Consider the following 21,885-nt stretch of genomic DNA (forward strand, 5'->3'; position numbering starts at 1 on the left):
AGGGGCGAACCAGATGCAACTGGTTCCTGAGCACTTTGTTTTGCTCAGCCCCTCTCCCTATTCGCAGGACAGGCCAGGGACATCAGACGCATCACAGGGGGTGGAACCAGCATTGTGGAGGGAAAGCCCAGCCCTATTCAGGTCCCAGGTGTACTCCTCCCTGCCATCAACATGCAGATCTCTCCATTCACCACTGGGGCAGACCCATCCTGACTCCTGGAGCCAGGCACACCAGCCAATCACAAGCCAGACAGTCACTTCACATTTATTACACAGACATGCCAGCTTTTAGAAGTGGCACTTCTACACTAGACACAGTAACGCCGCACACATCATTGCGCAGCATTCAATCTCACGAGTTCGCACATACCAAACTCGACCCTGCACTCCTCTCACATCAGGACTTGACACGGTCACTCAGATCCCCCATGCATTCCTATGGGAGGGCAGGTCAGTGTCACTAAAACATACACAGAGCGCACGCACTTTCCACTGGGACACAGTGTAAAAGCGCCTAGAGGCCTAAAACCACTAATACAACATAGGAAAATGCTAGGATAAATGCAAAAAGTTTTAGGGGTGAACTTGCCAGAAGGGCCAAGTCCAACACAACCAATATCTTTTCAAAGCTCTAACAACCACAGGGACAGGTCAACAATGGAACAAGATTCTATCTTTTACAACCTTTAAACACATCATAAACAAAGCTGCACAATGCCACTCGCTGCTGTTTGATAAAAACAGCTTCAGCCAAAGAACATACCTCTGAATGGTGATTAAAAACTAAGACCCTAAAACCAGCACTTTACTTAAATATAAAATTTCCAGTGTACCTAAAAAAACAACTGATGGCACTTCACTTTGGCCAGCTACCGTCAACAGCGGATCAACCGGGCTGGAAGCAAAACGGACCGACAGCAATCTGAGCTTGTGGCAGCAAAAAAGAGGAATTTATTCACCTAATTTGTATATGCCCCTATCTACATACAGCACGTGCTACTTTATTAACAAAAGACTTCATCGTTAGAGGAACAAGCATATGTAGAGCAGCTATCATACAAGGGCTAGACCCGTCAGATCCCACGTTGAATTGTAAATTGGTAAAATACCTCAAACTTCACAATCTGGCTGTGAAAACCATAGCCCAGCAGGAACATTGATTTTATTTATTAACAGAAAACTTTTAAACATTTAGCATTAAATCTAAAAAGGCAAAAAGCTAGGTGCAAAGTACAGATTTGACGAATGTCTATAAGTAACGCGAATGAGTCCACGTTTAACTTGCTCACTTTTTCAAATTAAGAATGAAGCCTGCGGGACACCTTAGCCAGCACAGCGCACATTATGCTCTTATAATAGGAAGAGTTACTGGCCCTTTTTATGCACATTGAATCTAATTTTAGAAGCAGCATTTATGTCTCAACTCAAGGATGAAGTTTGTATTTATCTTGCTTATTTTGCACATCAACCAATTTTCAGATGAAATGTTTATCAGGTCTTAATCTAAGAATAAAGCCTGCGTTTTTTAGTTCCTGCTACCTAGGCACTTTATGCTTTTAAATTACGAATATTACTTCATCACTTCTGTAATGATTAAGATTGAACAAAGTGATAATTAAGTCTTATTTTCAATTATGAAGCTGTGCTAATTTTTTTTCTTTTATGCCAAAAATGCTATGGTTTTAATTAACTACACAGTAAAATGTACCTTACCGTACCTCCTATAGGCATACTAAGGAGCACTCACTGCCTCAACCCTTAGTGTATACAAAAATGCCCTAATTCTGGTCGGTTGTCACAAGAAACACCAAGGCAAGTGCATTGTCTACGCAGATCAGTCAATCAATCAAGCAGTATGTGTATAGCATGGCTAATCCCCCCCCCCCCCCCCATGGGGTATCCAGGCAATGTACTGCAGGTGTCTGTTGAAGAGCCAGGTCTTGAGTGCCTTCCTGAAGTGGATGGTGTTCCAGGGTCTGGCAGCGAGGTGGGAGAAAGAGCGTCCTCCGGAGCGGCTGCAGCAGTTCTGTGGTGTCTGGGGCAAGGGTGAAGTGTGCGGAGCAGAGGTTTCTGGTCGGTGGTGGAAGACCAGGCGGTGATTCATGTAGTCGGGTCCTTGGTTGTAGAGGGCTTTGTAGATATGGGTGAGGAGCTTGAACTGACATCTCTTCTGTACGGGGAGCCAGAGGAGGTCTTTCAGGTGCTGGGTGGTGTGTGTCCTCTTGGAGGAGGAGGATTGTTCTGCCCGCTGCGTTCTGGATGGTCTGAAGTCTCAGTCTATGGGAAAAGAACAAGACTCGAACTGGGTAGCAGCAACCCTGCAGGGTACACCAAAGACGTACGCTTCGTTTTATCTGCAAAGCACGGAAATAAAACAGATGCAAGATTTTCCACCACCAATGGGAGGGACGCGGAGCTGGTGTGCACCAAGGTTGCAAGTCATATTAGAGACTCAACCTTAGTATTAACAACAAGGCATGGGAGAAGACCTGTTACTCTTAATTCCAGCGCGGCAAGCTTGAAAAAAAGGGCTTAGTCTCTTAAATCGGAGCTTACATTAATATCAAGGAATGTCACCAGCCTTAGTCGCATACTGATACAGCCAGAGGCTTACCAGTTTATAACAAATGGGGACACTGTATGTTCGCAGGAAACCTGGGAGATCGATACTGTTCCACTAACAGGCTCCCATCAATTTCAGATACCCTCAAAAAAACTTAAGCATTTTGGGTGCCAGGCAGAAGGCTGTCCATGTACATCTCCACAACTTTGACTCTCGAACTGAGAGAAGTTGATACTAACAGGTCAGCAGTACAAGCTATAACAATTAACATATGTTGCATCAATGACAGACCAAGTACAATTCTTTGGGTCAATGTTTATCTAAACCTGCACGGGGTCAATAGGACAACAAAACTGGTTGATTGTTGCGTTGCCCTGGGAGATCTCTGTACATATGCAGCTTTGGAGATCATTGCTGATTTTAACCTCCCTAACCTCGGCCCGCTCCACTTACCAGACCAACAACTAACCTCAAAGGTTAATCTTGAGGGGGGAGATGATCGACTTCATGTCCACACATTACCTCGCCCTGTTGCCGCTAAAGGAGTGCCCGGCAAGCCATGACATCGACTCCTACGTACATACAGAGACCCTGCCCTTCGGGCTACACTTTTGTAAGTGCTGCATTACACAGTACTTACAAGGATTATGAAATGAAGAAACATCAGTCCAGCAGCCATCTCCCTCAGAGAATGTCACTCGGTTTATTCGCCTGCACAGCTACACAAAAGACCTCCATAGGCGCATCACTGGGAGAAGAGTACCATGCATTACTAAGACGGCTCGATTCGGGCAAAATCCGTTTATTCGGGTTCAATCAGTGGAAGATGACCTTCAGCTGGCCTAAAAACCTGCTTGACCTTGCTTGAGGATTAATTCTCCTGACATCCTGGGGCGACATTATGGAATCCCTGTACCAAAAGGACAAAATAAAATGTATATGGCATGCGGCAGATATATGGAAAAGGAGCACAGAATTAAGACTAGCATCAAGAGAATATAACAAAACAGCCAAAACAAAGCGTTCTAACAAAGGGTGCAAAACTTTTAGAAATTTCCATCTCAAACTGTTATGGACAGCTAAGGCCAAATATTTAGAATCAGAATGGGCACACACCCACTACCTGCTAGGGCCACACAATCGAGCAAAATTCTAACAGCATACCAATAAATTAATCAATACAGCCAGTGTAAGGAGTAACAGAGTCACTAATGAAAAATTGATTAAATACGTTGAAGGCTTGTACAACAAACCAGAAGGCGTAAACAAGACGACGGGCCTCCAAAAAAAACAGGATGTAGTAATCCAAACAAGCTTGGTCGATAAAACACAATAGTCACGCAGATCCCCTTTGGCAAATTTATGTGGAAGAGGTGAGAGTGGGAACACGGACAATACACAAAACATCTGTCCCAATCACAAAGTGAATATGTTAACTTCAGCCACTCATCTGTCATCTGTCAGAAATGCTCAAAAACCATCAGAGAAAACGGGGCACCAGGTCCTAACAGCCTACCAGGCTCTGCACTCAAGGCTGACCCAGACTACTGGGCTAATATTCTCACCATCACCTCTTCCAATTTGCCCAGCTTCACACCAGAGAGGATCGATATAACATCCAATTCATAAAAAAGGTTCCAACACTGACACAGCAAACTATCGACTCATATAGCCTTGTTAGATGTACAGGCCTAAGTCCAAGCCAGAATTCTATTGCACAAACTAGAGGCATGGTCCACCGAGGAAAACATAATTCCATACTATCAAACCTGATTCAGGCCAGAGTCATCAACAATAGACAACACGGTCGCCTTATCGTATCTGGTGTGTCTTATCTGGCAGGTTTCAGTCCTTCCCTCTTTATCTGCTTTATAGAATACTCAGCTGCATTTGATGGTGTGGACCAGAACACACTATGGTCAAAGCTTGTACAAAGAGGTATTTCCCCCACCCCTTTGAAGGCAATCATTTCCTTGTATTCGAATACATGGGTCTGTGTCAAGCTAGGCAATGGGAGCAAGGCTACATCCGAAATACCAACAAATCGAGGCTTAAAACAGGGTTGCATGTTGACACCTGTTTTGTTCAACCTTTACACAGCTGACTCGGGTCAAGCCATATCGAACAGCAAAAATAGTTCCTCCACGGATCGGCATGCACAGACTTCCTGTATTCCAATATTCGGATGACGAAATGATTCTGAACTATACCAGAAATGCACCGCAGCGAGCACTCAATCAACAATCCATACAACGTCAGTAACAAGCTTATAACCCATGCAGGGCCGCTCGAAAAAAGCTTCAGCGCATAGATTTCATCGTCGCTAAAAACATGATTTTGGTCTTGCGACTATAAATGTGCAGTGTGCAATACAGCTCGAGTATAAATACGTTAGGTATAATAAAACATATAATACATAATAGGATCAAACTAGAGTAGGCTAGAAGCAGACTTACAGTCAACACAGTGAACAGACCTCTCTGTCGTCCACACAGGATGGTAACAAAAACCTCAGGATAGCCACACAATACTAACAGGGTCCGCTGGGAAACAGCCTTTACAACAAGGTTTTTACCTTGTTGTGCCTTTACCACGCATTTTTCAATCACGCATATTTTTACAGCGAATATGCATTTACAAGTTATGCCAATACCACGCACATGCGCGCTAAAAAATGCGTGCAAAGGCATGCGAAGTAATTACGTTCGTTGTACAACCGGGTCGGCTATGTTGTCAGTGTTCATCTATTGCACATTCCCAATTAAAAACTTAAAATATCATGTGGCTAGACAGATAAAACCAGTTAATATCATCTGCATCACAACTTCCTCCAGATACCCCACATATGACCCAAAAACTGTGCAACGGGACGAGCAATCAAGGGTCTTGGGTGGGATCTGAGACCTCGCAGCGCTTCACCGTGGTTACGCGCCCCTAGCTGCTGGCATACCAGCATAAGCCACTTAGCTCTGGACGTGTATAGGCTGGTCAAGCAAATAATACACGTGCAGGTGATTCAACTGCAGCAATACAAATTAAGCAAAACTGTGATGATGCTGGGGTACTGTGCCAAGTGCTAGTGAGGGAAATCAGGGGAAGCGTGCCAAACCTGAATTACATATATCATTTCCTGTCATTGGGTACCTGAATGATATATAAACAGCTTTCCAAGGAGCTTACTGATTTGAAGGCCATAAACCCCAACCGACTCCATGATGGATTGGTGAATTCAGACTGAGCCACCCAATCCCAATACTGCGCTTTAATAAGATCTTTGGTGGAGAGTAATGCTGAAACCCTGTTTTCCCAATAGCCCTCTAACCCAAATCGGCCAGTAGGCATTTCACATTTCTTAGGCAGCCTATGTTATTGAGTTTATCTAGAGAGCTCACTTCGAGAGCAGCGGCATATGAGCATAGTTCGGGAGTAGACCTAATTCTCTGCCAAAACCGCAACGGTTGCAGCTTGGCTGTGTCTGCAATGGGTTTGCTGCCCAGGTCTAGTAGGGTCGTGCTCTGGGGTAACAGTACTTTAAGCTCCTCAGAAACTTCTTCGCAGATCTGGAGGGGTCATCCATCTTGTCAAAGCCCCACAGTTCGGACCCATATAGGGCTGAGCTCACTGCTTTAGAATCAGATTTGCAGTGCGGCTGCCACTGGTATACTAAAGGAAGCGCTATGTTATTTGTTGAGGGCCCCAGATATTTGCATACGCTTCAAGGATGACTTGGCCACACGTGGCTTCCCGGTCATATCTTAAGATAACATTATGCCCAAATAGTCGAAGGTGCTTACGCTCTCAAGTGGAGTACCACCCAGAGTTGATCTTACTTTGTATGATTTATGGTGATTGATCGTCAAGAATTTTGTGTTAGATTTGTTGATCTCTGGTCCTCACGCACCACAGAAGTCATTAAATCGATTGAGGAGTTGCTGGAGCCCCCTTGGTGTTTTTGACACGAACAGTGTGTAGTCCACAAACAGAAGCGTCACAGTTTTTTCTCCCCCCAACATGGGAGCATCAGCTGGCACCTGCAGTAAATCTTGCACTGCATTGTTCATGTATAGGGGAAAAAAGTGTGGAAGCCAGGACCACCCTTGGCGCACTCCCCTGCTGACATAAATCGGGTCAGTAAGCTGGCCTTGGTCTCCCCAGCGGACTTTAGCGTAGTTTGCGTCGTGGGTGCAAATGACTAGGGATAAAATCTCTGGCACAACCCCATGTCTTTTAGTACTTGCTACAGTTTCTGTGTTGGGACAAGATCAAAGGCAGTCTTTAGATCAATGAATGCTACATACTATAGCTCCCCCAACCAATAACCACTGCCTTCCAGAAAAGGAGGAGGAAACGGAACACCTGATCTATTGTTCCCATCTTCGGTCTGAAGTCAGCTTGGAAGGGGTTTGGATTTTATATTCACTAATCCAATCCTGAATCTTAGCCAAAAGTGCTTGACAAACCCCTTTTTGTATAGGGTCAATGGGGCTAATGGGTATTATTTGCTGGGTAAAGACCTGTCCCTTTTTTTATAAATGAGAATCACCTCTGCTCCCTTCCATGACTGTGGAATTGGAGCACCCCCGGTTATGGCATTAGACAGAGTTTATAAGTTGACCAATTTTCATTGTTGTTTAAAAACAAATCCCCAGGAATGACATCAGGGCCTGGGGCTTTTGTTTGTGCAATTGAGTTGATGCAGGTCTGGATTTCACTTCTTGTGAAAAAGTCCCTAGAGTAGGTATGGGGTAATTCTAGGCGAGCAGCTACAATGTCGGGCAGACACGATCCCACATATAAAAGTTTAAAGGGTCATACCATGCAGTTGTTGTAATGTTATTGGCTGGTTAAGGTGGCCTCATAGGGTCCCCCCTTGTGACTACGGGCCAAAACATTTTCGAATCTTTGCTGGCACATGCCTCAACAATAAGCCTCCATCTGTTCTCATCCCACTCCCTTTTCGCTCTAACTTGTGCTTTTTTATAGGACCTTCTCAGATCTCTCACTAGGTCAATCAATCAATCATTCATGACATTTGTATAGCGCACTACTCACCCGGGGGGGTCTCAAGACGCTGGGGGAGGGGGGCCGTCACTGCTCGAAAAGCCAGGTCTTGAGTTGCTTCCTGAAGGAGAGATGGTCCTGGGTTAGCTGGAGGTGGATGGGGAGGGAGTTCCATGTCTTGGCTGCCAGGTAGGAGAAGGATCTTCCACCGGCGGTGGCTCGGCGGATGCGTGGGACGGCGGTGAGGGCGTGGCTGGTCGACCGTAGCTGGCGGGTGGGCGTGTAGAAGGTCAGGCGGTCGTTGAGGTACTTGGGGCCCAGGTCGTGGAGAGCCTTGCGTGCGTGCGTGGGTGAGGAGTCTGAACGTGATCCTCTTGCTGACGGGGAGCCAGTGCAGGTCTCTCAGGTGGCCGGAGATGTGGCTGTGTCGGGGGATGTCCAGGACGAGTCGTGCGGAGGCGTTCTGGATGCGTTGGGAGTCTTTTCTGAAGTTTGGCCGTGGTTCCGGCGTAGAGGGCGTTCCCGTAGTCCAGTCGGCTGGTGACGAGTGCCTGGGTGACCGTCTTCCTGGTTTCATTGGGGATCCAACGGAAGATCTTTCAGAGCATGCGCAGGGTGTTGAAGCATGATGACGATACGGCGTTGACTTGTCTGGTCATCGAGAGGGAGGAGTCCAGGATGAAGCCTAGGTTACGTGCGTGGTCCGTTGGCTTGGGAGTGGAGCCCAGGGCGGCAGGCCACCAGGAATCGTCCCAGGCGGAGGGAGATGGTCCCAGGATGAGGACTTCCGTCTTGTCTGAGTTCAGTTTCAGGCGGCTGTTCTTCATCCATTCGGCGACATCTTTCATCCCCTCGTGTATGCTGGTTCTGGCGGAGGCTGGGTCGTTGGTGAGGGAGAGGATCAGCTGGGTGTCGTCTGCGTAGGAGATGATGTTGAGGTTGTGTTGGCGTGCGATGGCTGCGAGGGGGCTCATGTATACGTTGAAGAGGGTGGGGCTGAGTGAAGATCCTTGTGGTACGCCGCAGAGGACTTCGGTGGCCTCGGATCTGAACGGAGGGAGGCGGACTCTCTGGGTTCTTCCGGCGAGAAACGAGATGATCCACTCGAGCGCCTTCTCTTGGATACCGGTGCTGCTGAGGCGCTGCACTAGGGTGCGGTGGCAGACGGTGTCGAACGCTGCGGAGAGGTCCAGGAGGATGAGGGCCGCTGTTTCCCCGTTGTCGAGCAGGGATCTGATGTCGTCCGTGGCTGCGATGAGGGCGGTCTCGGTGCTGTGGTTGGCTCGGAAGCCGGACTGCGAGTGGTGGAGGGATCCGTTCGTCTTCCAGCTTTTCGGGAAGGTGGCGGTGTTGAAGGAGGCGTTGATGATGTCTCTGAGTTGGGGTGCGATGATGGAGTCGGCCTTGTTGAAGACGTGGTGGGGGCAGGGGTCGGTTGGGGATCCGGAGTGGATGGTGTTCATCGTGCGGATGGTGTCTTCGGTGCCGACCGGGGTCCAGGTTCTGAGGGTGGTGGTGGGGGGTGGGGGGGGGTCGATGGTTTGGTGGTAGGGTGCGTGGTCGCGGCGCCGAAGCTGTTGTGTATTTCGGCGATCTTGCGGTGGAAGAATGAGGCGAGTGAGTCGCAGAGGTCTTGCGAGGGAGTGATGTCGTTGTTTCCGGCGTTGGGGTTGGAGAGCTCTTTGACGATGCTGAAGAGTTCCTTGCTGTTGTGGGCGTTGTTGTCCAGTCGTTCTATGAATGCTGTCTTCTTGGTGGTGCGGATCAGCTGGTGGTGTTTGCGGGTGGCATGCTTGAGGGCAGTCCAGTTGACTGTGGTCTGGTCGTTGCACCAGGCTTTCTCGAGGGTGCGGCAGTTCTTCTTGGATTTCATGAGTTCGTCGGTGAACCAAGAGGCTTTCTTGTTGCCGTGTCTGCTGGGAGGGGTCTTCAGTGGTGCGAGGACGTCTGCGCAGTTGGTGATCCATTGCGTGAGGTTGTTGGCTGCTTCGGTGGGGTCCGTTGTGCTGGCAGGTGGGTTCTGGCTGAGGGAGGTGGTGAGCTGGTGAGCTGGTTGGCGGTGATCTTGTTCCAGTTCCTGCGGGGAACCTGTTGCGGGTGGTGGTGGGTCGTGGTTCTTCTGAAGCTGAAGTGGACGCAGCTGTGGTCAGTCCAATGAAGTCCGGTGGAGTGGCTGAAGGAGATGTGCTTGCTGGAGGAGAAGACTGGGTCGAGCGTGTGGCCGGCGTAGTGGGTGGGGGTGTTCACCAGTTGTTTGAGGCCGAGGTTGGCGAGGTTGTCCAGCTGGGTGGTGGTGTTGCTGTCTTTGTTGTTCTCCAGGTGGAAGTTGAGATCCCCTAGGAGGATGTAGTCAGCGGAGGAGAGGGCGTGCGGGCTGATGAAGTCTGTGATGTCTTCGCTGAAATGTGTGCGTGGTCCTGGGGGTCTGTAGATGAGGGTGCCTCTGAGTGTGGTCTTGGGGTCGGTGTGTATCTGGAAGTGGAGGTGTTCGGCGGCGGTGAAAGTGTCGTCGGAGCTGGTCGTGATGCGGATGGTGTTCTTGTGCACGATGGCGATGCCTCCTCCAGTCTGGTTGACGCGGACCCTCCGGGTGATCTTGTATCCGTCCGGGATGGCGATGGCAATGTCGGGCGCTGAGGAGGCGTTCATCCAGGTTTCCGTGAGGAAGGCGATATCTGGTGATGTAGTGTCAAGCAGGTTCCAGAGTTCGATGGCGTGTCTGTGGACGGAGCGGGTGTTGAGCAGGATGCACTTGAGGTGGTGCTGTTGGTGTTCGGCTTGGCGGGTGCGGTGCAGGTCCGGAGGCAGGTGAATTTGCAGGCTTGACAGGTGAACGGTCCGTGGGTGCGTTTCGGGGTGGCTCGGTAGCATGCTGGCGGTCGGCCGGTGTTGAGTGCGTTGAGGGTGGCGGCGTTGTAGGTCCGTCGTGTGGTCTGGCGATGGCATGGGGTCAGGGGTCCTGGCGCTGGGCGCGGGCCAGGCGCGGACGGGCGCAGACGGGCGCAGACGGGCTTGCCTTTGGCGCACAATCGGCGCACCCGCTGCGCGTACGCGCGGACTCTGCCATAAATGGAGAGTGGGGGGGCGGAGCGAGGGAGGAGCAGCTGGGAGGCGGGAGCGGGGTGGGGAGGGGAGCGGTGCGGTGATGCTGGAGGGAACGGGGGTGGAGCTGCAGGGGAGCAGCGGCAGGGAGCGGGGTGGAGCAGCGGGGGAAAAACGGCGGTATAGGCACAAAAACAATCAGGGGCACAACAGTTGAGAAAGAAAACAATTACTGGCACAACGGCGAGATCAGGGGCACAACAGTAGAAAGAAAAACAATTACTGGCACAACAGCGAGATCAGGGGCACAACAGTAGAAAAAAAAAAACAATTACTGGCACAACAGCGAGATCAGGGGCACAACAGTGGATACAATACAGGCAGCGGCGGCGGCAATGGAGACCGAGCACACGAGGATGGGCCACGCGGCGGGTGGAGCGACCGGCTCTGACCAGGTCAGGTCAGAGCTCCCCGCCTCGCGGACACAAGATTATGTATCCAGTGGGAGGGAGGAGCAGCTGGGAGGCGGGAGCGGGGTGGCGAGTGGGGAGGGGAGCGGTGCGGTGATGCTGAAAGGAACGGGGGTGGGGCCGGGGGGGAGCAGCGGCAGGGAGCGGGGAGCGGGGTGGAGCAGCGGGGGAAAAACGGCAGTATAGGCACAAAAACAATCAGGGGCACAACAGTTGAGAAAGAAAACAATTACTGGCACAACGGCGAGATCAGGGGCACAACAGTAGAAAGAAAAACAATTACTGGCACAACAGCGAGATCAGGGGCACAACAGTGGATACAAGACGGGCAGCGGCAATGGAGACCGGGCACACGAGGATGGGCCACGCGGCGGGTGGAGCGACCGGCTCTGACCAGGTCAGGTCAGGCAGGCACTAGGTCAATGTTCTTAGTCCCAAGTGCTGGCAACTATTGATGTTTTAACTGTCTGCACTCACGGTTGACCCATGCATACTGCAATCTTACGCTAGATCTAGATTTCGCGGGAGGGGACGGGTCAACGAAGTGCGCAACCAACTGCTCGAAGAAACAGGAGTGGCTATACGATATTGCATCCAACCCTCCCGGTTGCTCGAGCAGGGCTGTGATTGCTACCGTGCACCCTGATAATTCTTGTTTGATTAACTGGAGCTTACCCTCATCCAGGATAAACTTTCGCCACTTAAGCCGGCGGTTATCATTGGTTGGGTTAGCTCTCTTGTTGTTAAATGGTCTCTAGGTTTCTTAAGAGGCTCACCCCAAGGGGACACCAGACTCAGAGGGTTATGATCGCTGTCAACAGTCATGCCCACAATCATGTCTATTAGCAGGGGCCATAGTCTTAGATCAAACAAAAAATAGTCAATGCGGCTTGTGCCACTGGTTCCGTTAAAGGTATTTGCTCCTAGCTTATCTGAATTGGTCCGCCCATTTGTGGCACTCAGCCCATACCCTGGAGCTAAAGCATTTAACTGCAGTGCCACTTGTGACCATTTTTTGATAGGAGGAAAGTCAGGTTGGGGACTAGCCACAGTTAGTTTTCCTCTCTTGCCTCACAGACGTTCTCCCTCTCCAAAGGTTCAAACGTCACATTAAAGTCGCCTGCTAGGATCAGGCGGTGCAAGGGAACTCTTTGTGTTCCTGTAGGGTAGAGGATCTACGCCCCCTTCGTTCCTCTCGGATAGACATTATAGATGTCAAGTGTTGAGCCTAACTTGCCTTTGAGTTTGATTCCTAAAATGCCAGGGCTATTTGTAGGATTCTCTAGATCTTAAAATGGAGCTTTATCCTAATCCATATTAGCAAACCCCCTGCAGGACGCCCGGGCTCATTATGAATAGCAGGGCAGTAATAAGCTGCATAGCCCGCAATGTGTAATAGGGCTGTACTCCAGGTTTCCTGGAGAATACAGATGTCAAAGGTTTCTATGAATTTAATCCAGTGTGGAAGGGACATTCCATGACACCATCTGGAGCTTGCATAAATCCTCCGGCAAGGGAACCAGTGAAGGGTCCTACCCTATGGGTGAGACGCCATCAAGGACATGGGGCTGTCAAGGGTTAGAAGACGTTACTGATATGGGAGTCTCACCCCAAGTTATAAGTAGTCCCCTTCTGGTCGTATCTCCTAGACTAAGAGTGGCTTCACTGCTGCCTTTAAATGCTTCAAAGGAGGCTAGCTGGATCTCCTGAGCTGGACAGGTCTTGACACGAGTCAGGCGTTTGTGGCTAGGGTGGTATATTTGCTCCCTGTACACTAAATACACATTAGACAGCCCTTTGGCCAAAGCCATCTCACGAGTTGTGAAAGTAAAACTATTACTCACTGTTCCTTATGGCCACCTGGCCTATGATGGGAGACTGTTGGTTGCACTAGACAAGCTTCGGTGGACCGCCTATAGGCGAATCTGTATTCTACCTAAAAACACAACGCAATCGCTGCTTCTTCTCGAGTTCAGTCTGACCAGAAACGACCTGGAATGCAAGTTGCCTCATAATAAATACTACCACTCACAGCAGACTCAGAAACTTTAAAACAGGGGTCACTGGAGATCTTTAGGGTTTCCGACAACCTCTATGGAGTAAAACTAACAACGCAGCAAACGACCTAGTGATTGGCCTAGAGACAATTAGCACATTGTCTATAAATATATAATCTAACAAGTCATTGTTGTAAAACAGCGATTGGCCATTTCTCAAAATAAAAATGTAACTCAGGGATTCTCTACTTGTAAAGAAGTCTTTTGTCTAAGCACCAACAGAAGATGGACTTTGCCTGGAAAAAGTATTAACATCTTGCACATCACAATAAAAAGAATGGGGGCGGGGGAGCTGTATCCGCTTACCTGGGTAAGTCTCAAAGACTCCTGTTTCACTGGATCTAAAGCATCCTGGTTTATGAATTTTAAATATTTTAATAATAGTTAGTCTCAAAATGTTTGTATAGCACACAATTCTGTGTTTTTAATCTGGGTTTACTGTACACATTTGTATTTATTGACAATGCAGGATACATTAATTAATACTGCACTCCACAGCTCTTCCATGGTCTCTCTGCTCACATATTCCGCTCTGCAGCCCCCATACAGCACGGACGCCGATTCACCAAAATCCCAAGGTTACGGGAAATGATCGCACATCCTTTGACCTCAGTGACATCATACGACGTCAGCTCCGGACATTAAGAGCCCCATAATAAGTGCACAGTTAATACAACCCAGCAGTTAGTAACATAAATACATCTCAATTTTGAAACCGTAGCTGCAGCAGGGTGTTGACAAGATATGCCACTGAAACATTACACATTTCTTTTTTGTTTAACTTTAGAATATCGTGCTACAAAGCAAAAGAAGAGATTGGCTTGCAGTATACATGGCACAGTTATAATATCTGTATTTATGATCTTTGGATCACTCTCACTAAGCACAAAGGTAAAGATATGGTGCTGGTATCATTTTTAATCTATGTTTCTTTATTTCATTTTTTGTTTATTCAGAAGAACGACATTTCTCTGCTGAAACAATTCCAGTCGAAGCAATATAAAGGTAAACAGTGCTCATCAGGAGACCCTTTACCTTCTGTTTTTTAGAGTGTTCTTGCCTCCCCCCAGGCCAGGTGTTGCAAATGAAGAGCGGGGGGAAGCAAGGAGCAAGCTAAGGGTCGCAGCTGTGACCCCTGGCCACCCCTAAATGACGTCCATGCCATGTAGGGGGCAGCGAAGGGGGAACTCCAACCCTTTAGTGGTTCCAGACTCAGTCCAAAGCCAATGAATGTTTGTGAGATATGGGAGACTCGGGGGCACCCCATCATTTTGCGAAACGCCACTGTGCCCATGCCCTCCCTCCTTGCACTTTCAACCACAGCCTCTCCACGCATTCCTGCCTGATATATTCCATACCCCAAACACAACAAGATGATGGACAGAGTGCAGAAACTTTTGAAAGACTCGCCAGCAGTCAAGAGATCTGGGTTTAATCCATCATTCTGTTGCTCACTATGGCACCCCAGTTTGGACCCAGCCATATACATATCAGTGTTGGTGCAGTCTTGAGCCTGCTCCTCATGGGAACAGTCTAGCCCGAACTGCCAGGCAAGGTCCTCCCTGGACCGGAAACAAGCATTCTGGAACCAGTTTCAGAGTATTACACCTCATCAGTCAGGCTAGCTTGAATTTGTGGCACAGCGAGCAAGTGGCCCACATCTGGGTATACCCCGAAACTGGTCTCAAGATGCTTGTTTCCGGTCCAGGGAGGACCTGGCTTGGCAGTTCGGGCTGGACTGTTCCCATGAGGAGCAGGGTCAAGACTGATTTGCATATGGCTGGGTCTGAACTGGGTTGGCAAAATGAGCAGAAGAATGATGATGGATTTAACCCAGATCTAACGGCGAGTGGGGGTGTCTGCAAAGTTTGAGCGCTCTATCCATCATCTTATTGCATTTGCTATTTTTTATACTCCAGCCCTCCCATTCCTTCTCTGCACATGTTCCAGTCCTCAACCCTCTCATGCTGTCCCTTCCCAGACAGTCCACCCCTGATCCACAATAGCTCTTTCTTCTCAGATATTCAACTCCTTAGCCTTTTCATTACTCCATCTTCACGTTCCACTCCCCAGCATACCCTGGTACCCCCCCCACCCATTTTAGTAATCTCTAACCCCTACTCACATACCACAGTAATCCCCCCTTCTCACATGTCCTAGTGATTCCCACCCCCTCGCATACCATGGTAACATTTACATTGCCTAGTAATTCTACCCCCTTACTTTCCCTAGTAATCCCACCCCCTACAGTCCCTAGTAATCCCACCCCCTTGCAGTCCCTAGTAATCCCACCCCCTTGCAGTCCCTAGTAATCCCACCCCCTTGCAGTCCCTAGTAATCCCACCCCCATACATTCTCTAGTAAACCCACCCCATACATTCCCTAGTAAACCCACCCCCTTACATTCCCTAGTAAACCCATCCCCTTATATTCTCTAGTAAACCCACCCTTATATTCTCTAGTAAACCCACCCGCTTACATTTCCTAGTAATCTTACCCCTTACATTCTCTAGTAAACCCACCCCTTACATTCCCTAGTAAACCTACCCTTACATTCCCTAGTCATCCCAACCCCAGACATTCCCTAGTAATCCCACCCCATACATTCCCTAGTAATCCCACCCCCTCACATTCCCTAGTAATCCCACCCCCTCACATACCTAGTCATCCCCACCCCTCCCTCCTCTTGCAGGTGTATACAGCCTAAACTGGACCAGTACACGGGCGCTTTAATTGAGCACCAGCCCCGTTACACAGGGACACGTTCGTTTGTAGGCGCTGTGAGATGAAGAGATCTGCCCAGGATCACAGGATGAGGAGCCGACACCGAGACTCAGCGGGCCGCTCCCCTCACATCCCTCCTCCAGGCTCCCCCCTCCCTCATCATCCAGCTCCCTCCCTCGTGCCCTCACATCCATCCCTCATCCTCCAGCTCCTGCCCTCACATCCCTCCCTCATCCTCCAGCTCCATCCTGCCTTCATCCTCCAGCTCGCTCCCTCCTGCCCTCACATCCCTCCCTCATCCTCCAGCTCTATCCCTCCTGCCCTCACATCCCTCCCTCATCCTCCAGCTCCCTCCCTCCTGCCCTCACATCCCTCCCTCATCCTATCCCTCCCTCATCCTCCAGCTCCCTCCCTCCTGCCCTCACATCCCTCCCTCATACTATCCCTCCCTCATCCTCCAGCTCCCTCCCTCCAGCCCTCACATCCCTCCCTCATTCTATCCCTCCCTCATCCTCCCTCATGCACATTGGTCCGACTTTGAGCTAATGTCGGAAAATGAGGTTTTCAGTATAATTTCTAACCTAAAACCTTCCTCCCACACTATTGATTCCATCCCATCCACAATCATAAAAGAACTTAACCACACCATTTCCCCTTTCTGGACAAAAATCATCAACGCCTCTCTCACCTCAGGCTGTGTCCCAGACTCCCTTCAACTTGGACAAATCACACCCATTCTCAAAAAACCAGGGGCCGACCCTAATAAGCTCAACAACTTCAGACCTATGTCCAACCTCCCATTCCTTGCAAAAACATTGGAGAAATGCGTTCTCCACCAACTCAACAAACACATTGATGAGTTCAACCTCCTCGACACCTTTCAATCAGGATTCAGGAAAGGCTGTAGAACAGAAACAGCTATGCTCAACGTCTCTGATATTCACAAGGCTTTAGATGAAGGTGATGCCTGCCTACTCATCCTTATTGACCTATCTGCGGCATTCGACACAGTAAATCATCCAGCGCTTCTGGAGACCATGTCGAAGCGCTCCGGCATCAATGGCACAGTACTAAAATGGTTCACCTCCTTCCTTCAACACCGCTCGCAACAAATTAAAATCAACTCCTGTCTCTCGAAGCCAACAAAAGTCACACTTGGGGTGCCGCAAGGCTCGATCCTCTCCCCGCCCTCTTCAATCTTTTCATGGAGCCCCTCACAATCATCTTAAAAAAAGCTGGAGTGAATTACCACCTTTACGCTGATGACACCCAGATCTATTTCAAAATCAAGTCTCCCAGCGACATCCAACCCCTTAATGCCACTCTAACTGAGATCCAAACTCGGTTCAACACTAACCACTTAAAACTCAATCCTGATAAAACAGAACTAATCCTATTCTCGCCAAAAGGCAACCATCGTCCAATCCAAGAGTGGCTCAAGAATCTGGTCGCCCTAAACTGCCCCATCGTCCTATCCGACTCAGTTAAGTATCTAGGCCCCACCCTTGACAAGAACTTATCTTTGGAGGCCCACATCAAAAACTCTGCAAAAAGTGCTCTTTTCTCTCTAAAACACCTCAAGAAATTGAAACCTTTTCTTCCCCATGATGACCTCAAGACAGTAGTCCAATCCCTAGTTCTCTCTAAAATCGACTACGGGAACGCCATCCTAACAGGGACTCCAAAAGCTCACCTAGCCCCTCTAAGGGAAGTGTTGAACATGTCCGCTCGGCTCGTATCTGGAGTAAAAAGATTTGATCACATCACTCCAGCTCTCAACTCCCTCAACTGGCTTCCCATGGAAGGGAGGTGTATTTACAAACTGGCCTGCATCACACACAAAACCCTTCACTCTCCAGCCCCTAACTACCTGAACAACAAACTGGTAAGAGAAGGTCAATCCAGAATGCTGAGAAGCTCCAACTCACTCCTTCTTATTCCTCCGAAACTGAGAAAGAAAACCACACAAAACCGATCGTTCTCTGACAACGCTCCCAGGATGTGGAACGCTCTCCCTAGAGTCCTCACATGCAACCCCTCCTTCTCCTGTTTCAAAAGGGACATGAAAATCCATCTCCTTAACAAATACTTTCCTAACCAACGTCAACTAACTTCAATATCCGAGTTTACTCCTCTCTCTTGACATTCAAGGATAGTTGGCGACCGGACTGTGTTAACCACCTTATCTTCCATGCTGTATTTTATTTATCCCTGGTTTTGCTTCCTTACTGCCTGCCTACTATGTAATGCAATTTCCGTCTGTTTTTCTTTACAGTATGTATGTAAAGCGCTCTGATACCCAAGGGTCAAGCTAGCGCTATATAAAACTTTTAAAATAAAAAAAATAAAAAAAATCCTCCAGCTCCCTCCCTCCTGCCCTCACATCCCTCCCTCATCCTATCCCTCCCTCATCCTCCAGCTCCCTCCCTCCTGCCCTCACATCCCTCCCTCATCCTATCCCTCCCTCATCCTCCAGCTCCCTCCCTCCTGCCCTCACATCCCTCCCTCATCCTCCAGCTCCCTCCCTCCTGCCCTCACATCCCTCCAGCTCCCTCCCTCCTGCCCTCAAATCCCTCCAGCTCCCTCCCTCCTGCCCTCACATCCCTCCCTCATCCTCCAGCTCCCTCCCTCCTGCCCTCACATCCCTCCAGCGCCCTCGCATCCCTCCCTCATACTCAAGCTCCCTCCCTCCTGCCCTCACTTCCCTCCTCCTCCGGGTTCTCCCCTGCCCCTCCCCTTACTTTCCTCGGGTTCGACGTCGGTCGTCCCGAGCGTCGCGGACTCTCAGCGGCCTCCAAACTCCGGGCAAGGCCTGGGCGTCCTGCAGCCCGGAAGTGCGCAAGAGGGAGCGTTCCGACCGGAAACAGAGGCCGCGCACTGAGGGTTCCGGCCGTGGGGCTGGAGGAGGGGATAGCACAGACAGGGCGGGGTAGCGCAGATGCAAGGGGTCATGGGGCGGAAGGAGGGGATAGCAAAGCCGGGGGGGGGGGTCATCGGACGGAAGGAGGGGACAGCGCGGGCTGTGACTTGTAGTCCAATATCGATCTAGGACTACAAATCCCAGAATGCACGGGTAAATCTGGCACCGAATTAGCTATCCATGCATGGGGCCGACTACCTCGAGATCTCTGAATGCAGCTCTGGGGGGAGGGGTCCACCTTGGGAGGGGGGCTCTTACACCCCGGGAGGGGGGGAGCCTTACACCCCTGGCCCTCAGGGGCGCCCACACGGATGGATCTCAGTCCTGCCAAATGTCCAATGTCCACGTGTGATGTGCTGCACTAGGACATGTTTTTCTTTGAATTCTGGGATTGGTAGGCTTGTTTATTCCGTTATAAAATACCCCTACAAATCCTAGAATTCAAACAAATAAGCGTGGCCGGGAGCAGCACATCACACAGCTCAGTCAGGACACTGTCGTGACACTGGCAGGATATCACAGTCAGTCGTGACACTGGCAGGATATCACCCCAGGGGGAGGGTGTTGCACTGAGAGAGGGTTTCACAGCAGCACTGCTGGATCCCAAAGGGAAGGAGAGAGGACCATCTCCAAAGGGAAGGGGGCCTGCACCTGCGGGGGGTGTCACACCGAAGGAATGAGCACAGGTATCATGTCTATGGAGTATGGGAAACCGTGGAAACTAAAGAGCCCATCACCCCAAAGGATAGAGGATGTCAAACTCCGATGGGGCAAACACAAGGAGATGATGGACGGAGCGCTGAAACTTTTCACACACTCGCCCCCAGTCACAGATCTGGGTTGAATCCATCATCATTCTTTAGCTCACTTTGCCACCCCTGTTAAGACCCAGCCATATGCAAATCAGTCTTGACCCTGTACCTCAAGGGAACAGTCCAGTCCGATCTGCCAAGCCAGGTCCTCCCTGGACCGGAAACAAGCATCCTGGTCCAGTGCCCCCAGTACTTCCTTCAGGCCTGGGCTCACCTGGTAAATGGACCGATTAAAGACCGGTTTGGAAAAGCCCGTGTCTGGTCCTTTTATGTTCGCTCATTCCTTACTTCAAAGCACATCCCCATCTCTTAAGCTCCATCCTGTAAGGCCTCACAAGCCAGATCCGCCTTCCTTGCCCCAACTATTTCTCCCACATTCCCTTTTTGTCTTTTCAAACCTTCTCCTTTTCCTGTGATTCCTAGGTATCACTACTTTTTTAAATTTATATTTCCTCACATTTTTTAATAAAGAAATTAGCACCGAAAATCATTTCTATTCTGATGAAAGTAAAATGTAAACTTGTCATTCAAATAACATTCATGCATACATATACAAATTTGTCAAAATAGCTGCAGCTAAACACAATCTGGAGGAGGAAGCTGGGCTTAATCAATCAGGGTTTTTGAAGCGCGCTACTCACCCGTAAGGGTCTCAAGGTGCAGAGGGAGCGTGGGTGCTGTTGGGACAGCTCTGTGCTCAAACAAAGAGCCAGGTCTAGAGATCATTTCTGAATAGGAGCAGTGTCAGACTACGTCTGATGTGAAGGGGGAGTTCGTTCAAGGTCTTGGCCGCGTTGTAGGAGGAGGATCTGCCACCCGCTCTGGCCCTGGGGGTGCAGGGGACTATGGCCAGGGCTAGCTTGGCAGAGCGGAGGTTTCTCTTCGGGGCGTGGAAGGAGATTCATTTGTTGAGGTATTGGGGTCCGGTGTTGTGGAGGGCTTTGTAGGCGTGTGCAAGCAGTTTGAAGGTTATTCCTTTTTTTATGGGGAGTCAGTGGAGGTCGCGGAGGTGTTGGGTGATGTGGTTATATATTTGCAAAAATAGGGGTACCCCTGAATAAATTTCCTAAATCAGGGTCGAATTACCAATTGTGAACAAACTATTTTAGGAAACGGATAAAAAGTGAACCTTCAAATTAACAACGACAATATGTAACCAAAATCCACAAAGTATCAAAAATGCATGTTTTATTGCTGAAAATCATGTTTTTTTATATATATTTTGTTTTTTATATAATCAAAATTAACTGAAAAAGTTATCAAAAACAGAAGTAATCACAATGTAACTTCTATATTGGCCTATGTATTAAACAAGGTATGCGTCCATTGTTGTTGCTAACATTATTCAGGCATACTTACTCATTCATACTTGGCCTAGGCACATAATATTTTCTAGAACATGTCATGCCCATATGGTATATAATATTTTGATTAGACATGAACTATACAGTGAAATCACTTCAAAACAAATCTAAATACAAATTTTTAGGAAAAAAGACAACAATCTTCTTTGTCATGGCTAACATAATTCATATTCTACGCGCGTTTCGGCATTACCCCTTCATCAGGTAGCCATGTCGGTCTTATAAAATCTAGAATCATGAGATAATCTCCACCTTCCCTGAGAGAGTCGCCTGACATTAGGATTTTTGTAAATAGAGGTAAGAACAATAGGGGTGTAAAACCCTCAATTTAAGCACCATACGTGTCTAGATGGATTAGAGTCCATCCGTGGGCATTCTGTTTATTATCATTCTCATTATTTTATGTTTAGAGTGGACATTATCATGCCCTTTTCCACTCAACGTTTATGGTACATTGACGGATTTTCGGGAATTTATATACCGACTCACGGTTTCAACAGTGACACATACTAAGACCTTCTAATTATCTGGTAAGCCCCCGCCTGTTATTTGTAATTTCCAGTTTAGGACTTCTCTATCTAAATTAAATTTTCTATCTATGTGAATAGTCACCAATAATTTGCACATTGTTCTGTTTCTCCATAAGGTTCTTTGCTCATTTTAGCTCTGAATTTATCCCCTACAAATTCTTTACAGTCATACTATGCAGCGCATCTGACAAGGTAAATATATCGATTATGTAAATAGGGATCACTTTTTTAGGGTCTTTTTGAGTACCTGTTTGTTCTTAAATATCACATACTATCACAATGTTTAGCTGTACCTCACAATCAAGGACTTTGCTGTATATACACAGTTTCTCTTTTAGGTGGTAACTCTATCCTCAAGAATCTTTTATATCTTAGCACAGTGTTTGGGGAGTCAAAGGGAAA

The 21,885-nt window shown here is 48.7% G+C and overlaps 1 protein-coding gene across 1 annotated transcript in view; it reads right to left on the bottom strand.

Moving 5' to 3' along the window:
• ZNF408 (zinc finger protein 408) overlaps positions 1-18,781 on the bottom strand; it is a 130,449-nt gene extending 111,668 nt beyond the window's left edge. Inside the window, exon 1 of the mRNA XM_085646658.1 lies at positions 18,599-18,781. The gene's annotated coding sequence lies outside the window, so the exon portion shown is untranslated. The remainder of the gene's footprint in view (positions 1-18,598) is intronic.
• Positions 18,782-21,885: the final 3,104 nt, after the last annotated feature.

The sequence above is a fragment of the Triturus cristatus genome, chromosome 3_1 (assembly GCF_964204655.1).
Source record: "Triturus cristatus chromosome 3_1, aTriCri1.1, whole genome shotgun sequence".
Classification (NCBI taxonomy): domain Eukaryota; kingdom Metazoa; phylum Chordata; class Amphibia; order Caudata; family Salamandridae; genus Triturus; species Triturus cristatus.